At 41.6% G+C, this 4822-nt stretch overlaps 1 protein-coding gene across 1 annotated transcript in view; it reads right to left on the reverse strand.

Moving 5' to 3' along the window:
* The window catches only part of FCHSD2 (FCH and double SH3 domains 2), a 195824-nt gene that overhangs the window by 171260 nt on the left and 19742 nt on the right, over positions 1-4822 (reverse strand). The window lies entirely within an intron of this gene.

Genomic DNA, 4822 nt, shown 5'->3' on the forward strand with positions numbered 1-4822 from the left:
GGGCACGGTCCCTGCCCTGCTCCTGCTGGCCACACCACTCCTGATACAAGCCAGGATGCCGCTGGCCCTCTTGGCCACCTGGGCACCCTGCTGGCTCATATCCAGCCGTCTGGCGACCAACACCCCCAGCTCCTTTTCCACCAGCCCCTCTGCCCCATGCCTGTAGCGTTGCATGGGGTTGTTGTGACCCCAATGCAGGACCTGGCATTACTGCTTCTACCAGTCTTGCTGCTAGCCTTCTCGTAACACCCCTTTGACTACTCTTCATCTCCCTGACCACCTGTAGATGCAACTGATATTGTCCTTCAGCAGTCAAGCAAACCTTTAATACTCTTCCTTTACTGCCCACCACTCTCACCTGTTGTGTGCTGTCCTTTAGCTGCTTGCTCAGCCTTCTGGGGCTTCTGCTGAAATTCCCGATCTTCCCACACAACAGGGCCATTTGCTCCTTAGCTTTCTGGAAGTTTTCCTTAGAAAAACAGAGCTAAAACCATCAATCCAGGTGTGTTTACCCTTTCTGTCTGCTTCCCAGGAGATTCTGCCTACCAACTGCACGAAGCAGCTGAATTCTAATCTCGTTACAGCCCGTCTCCAGGTCCTGAAGTCAATTTGTGGCCCAAACTGCCACTAGTCTGGACAGGAGTCCTAACACTAAGTTAGGAATACCAGCCTTCCTCCCACGACAAGTATGGACAATTTGCAGTTCTTCTACCACAAAGCATCTCAATGCAATGTGAATGTGGCCTCCAGGCCAAAACTTTTAATAAGAGCATACTAATAGGAGCATTGCTGGGTAGGCCAAGTTCCCGTCAGCTGCGAAATCACGCAAGCCAGAAGAATAAACTCAAGACCACCCTCGCAAGGTCACCCACAGCCTAAACTTTTGCCCACGGTGATGCTCCACGACCCACCACAAGAAGCAAGTGATGTTTCCTGCGTGTGAATCAACTCGAGGCCTGCCTGATCTCAGCAGATGCGTGAAGGACATTTTTACAACTCTTCAAGCATAAATATTTGTAACATCAAGAAACTCTTTGCTTGCCGGGTCAAGAAACTCAGCTATCCTCCCTGCAGGGCACCGTTCTTGCGGCTCGTTGGCCTCACTTTTTTCTACTTACCTCAGTGTACTTGTCCAGTTCTCTGGCAAGTATAAAAGAAAAAAAAAAAAAAGAAGTGGACTTTTTTGAAACTTGATTTTAATACACGTACTCTTTGTAATCTCCTCTTTAGTCTTAATCTTAAAAGAGTCAGCTCTTCTGAATGCAGCTTAAGTTCCTGCAGCAAGGTATTAACTGACAATTCAGACAGCCTGTAATTTATCAGAGCTCTTCTCTCCTCTACAAATTCCTTACTATAACACATATCACCATTTTCAAACAGTAGTTTTCCCCGAGCGAATAAAAGCTACAGTATCCGCCCCATCCCTTTTATAGCCAAGTACACAGTAATCCCTTGTTGATTCAGCTACTACAGAACATTTTACCACCCTGAGGAGCCTTACTACATCTTTCTACGCCTGTTCTGCTACACAGAGGATTTACAGTAACTCACCAACTGCATCTGATTCAGCATCTCGATGCTGCAACTAGGATTATGCTTTTCCTGCCACTAAAACTAATCATCTCGGGCAGCCTTGCTACAACTTGTCCTTTGGAATGTTTAATTTAAATATCCACTTATTCTCAACTAAGATAAACTACACTAAAGGAAAATTCTCTTGAATGTAAACAGAGGTATTAAAGCAGAAAACATTTCAACCAATTTGCAGAAAATCTGCTTATAACTTATATCAGCATAGAGTAAACAAACTATGTAAGAAAGATCCTCCTAAATCAAGGAATCAGAGTTGTGCATGGCATATTTCTGTCAAAAGCAGCCTTCTGCCTTTCCTGCTGGTATTAATCTACAATTGTTTTACTACAGTTTTCACACACAGTTTTCAGTATCTAGATCACCTTCTCACCCTCGCCTCAAGCCACTCTATGAAAAAGAAAAAACATTTTTTTAATGCATTGATTCCAGAGGAATCAGAAAAACCCAGAAGAGAGGCAGAGCTAGATAGGATCTGCCTCTGCTCAGTTATCACTGAGCCCCATCCTTGACATAACGTGTGGCTGTTCCTAAACACATACACAGGTCTTCATCAGCATCGTTCTTCTGGATGCAGGAGAAGCTTATTCCAATTTGGACCCAGAGGTAACTAAACCAGAGAAGGCTTAACCTCCTGTACAAGAAACAAACAGCAGCATGCTTACAAGTCTGAATTTCTCTCGCCCATTTTACTATGAAACGGGTCTCTAGTAAATAGAGGAAAGCCAAATAACTTCCATTTTCTTCCGTAGATGGAAAGCCTCCAACTAACCTTCAGCTCTCAGCGGCTAGGTACAGCCACCCACACCATCACAGAATTCAAGACTCTCAGCTCCATTATTACCTTTCAATCACTGCATTGGCAGACAGGTTTAAAAAATTATCATCGGTTATATTTTTGGCAATCTAGGCACTACTGTTCTTCCAACCCCGCTCAATTCAAAGGAGTAAAAAACTAATTTGCCTTCCATGCCCACAGACAGAGAGCAGATAAACCAGATCTTGCTTTGAAACACAAAATCCAGACCGTCTAACTTTGACTTTCTTGGCCTTAGAAGTTCTCACACATGAATGATTTCCTGCTGTTTAAAAATATCCCTCTCTAAAAAGCACATTTGTATTTTAAGGAGTAATTTGCTTATTCTCAATGGTTTTAACTGATGTACTTAAAATCTACCACCTCCCTGTACAATGTGTTAGGAAGTCACTGTTTTTCCCAGGGCATTTAGAGGTCAAGCACAACTGGCATGGGCCCATGGGTGCAATTTTAGGTGTTCTTTACAACACGCGTGGCATACGTCGTGGTAACATTTATAACACAAGCTTCTTAACGCAGTATGTGGAACACACTCAGTAAAAGTTAATCAATTTAAACAAAATTATTAACATATATGCAAAATAATTAGTGTGACAGTACAAACCCACAAGCAAACCGGAGTTTAAACAGGAGTTTTTTGTGAGTTTTACCAGCACAAGCTTCCAATTAAATCAGAAGCTTCTCCTTCACAGACCCATCAAAAATGACAAAGCAATTTTCTTCCAAGTTTCAGTTTCAAGTATGCTTTTGAACTAAGATTTTATTCATCATTTAAAACGTTCTGATCCACACAACCTACGACAAATTACTCGTTCTTAAAGCATGAAATATCTTTACCTCGTGCCTGAACAATGACCCTCTAGCAATGCACACAGAAAAAATTTCCAGACAACATTAAACAGCAAGCAATGTACTCACCATAAATCACATTACTGTACAGTTTGGGATTAGGATGAGTTGCCACTAGCAACAGAGCCAAAAAAATCAATTCTGTCACTATATATAGAGAATTCTTGTAACCTCAAACGTAGTCAATGCTTTCAGCAATTTGTCTCAGAAAAGTATTAGCAGTCCAGCATGTGATCAGAGAAACATGACATCCAGGCACAAAACAATACTAAAACAATAGAGCTTTTCCTTTAGTAGAATAAAAAAAAACCCAAGAAGAACAACCAGAAAGCTGCCGGCGAGCGTGAACATTTCAGCCACCCTCTTCAAAATAAAAGCACACCCTCATTATAGCGTTTGCATTTACAACAAATATGAAGATTGGTTTTAGAGCTGAAGCGTATTTAAAATGGTCACTAAGGACTTTTTGTTCTAAACGGGGAACTAAGCAAACAGGGAAAGATACGAGTTAGACAAATACAAAGCTTTTTTATAGCTTACCCCAACCTGATTCATCATAGTCAAGATATTTCCTATTTAGAAAAAAAGAAACACTAGCGTAATTCAGACAGTCTACTAGTTTTCAGAAAACAGGAATATGAGGAGTTTCTTTGATCCCCATTTGCTTAGCAACTCTCTGAAGAAGCCAAGACACATTTCATCATTCAAGCAGCTTATTTCACCCTGGATCTGCAAAATGTTTTCTAGCAGGCAACAACCTTAAGAATTTTTACCTTATTCATCTGTCACATTTTAGGAATCTTGACAGTGCCACCTAAGTTTATGACAAAGACTTTTCTCCTTTTTTCTCCTTTCTTTACCTGTATTTTTAATACAGGCGCTTCATTTTTAAATGATGCCCTTCACAAGGTTTCATTGTCATTAACATTGACATAAGTCAAATGCTGTATTTTAATGCATTTGATGAGTAATAATCATTACCATAATGTTTTATTCCTCAATTGCCCTGTCTAAGAATATGGTACATGTACCGTTACTTTTTAAGTCAGTAAAATTTAATAGTTCACTGAAAATACGTGGTCCAATGTCTAAAATATATCTCCAGGTATACCGCAGAGTATTCCTTATAAAGTTTCAGAGCAAGAAAACAAGCTGCAACGGGAAACAATTTATCTCTTCTCTTCACGCAACGTGCGGACCACTAAAACACCGTTCGTGAGGTGTCTCCGGGTGAAGGCAATATCCACGCACCATTTACACCCCAATCACGTTGCTCCGTGCGCTAAACCATTTGTACCTTCACAAAAAGCTGCTGCTGTGTTATAAACAGCTGCTATTTGTTGCGCATCCCTCCTAGACACCACCGTACGTACAAACAGTCGGCGTGGAATGCGCCCACACCTCAGCCACTTCAGTGCAAAGTCTCGTAACTTTGCCAAAGAAAGTGGGTTTGAGATGTTTAAGGATGGTTTGAGACCCCACAAGCCAGGTGAGCCAACCCCACTGCTTACCCACAGCTGGCTGCGCTGCTCTCCACGCAGATGTCCTAACAAGAAAGCACATTCC

Source organism: Egretta garzetta, unplaced genomic scaffold (genome assembly GCF_000687185.1).
Source record: "Egretta garzetta isolate BGI_Z169 unplaced genomic scaffold, ASM68718v1 scaffold232, whole genome shotgun sequence".
NCBI lineage: Eukaryota > Metazoa > Chordata > Aves > Pelecaniformes > Ardeidae > Egretta > Egretta garzetta.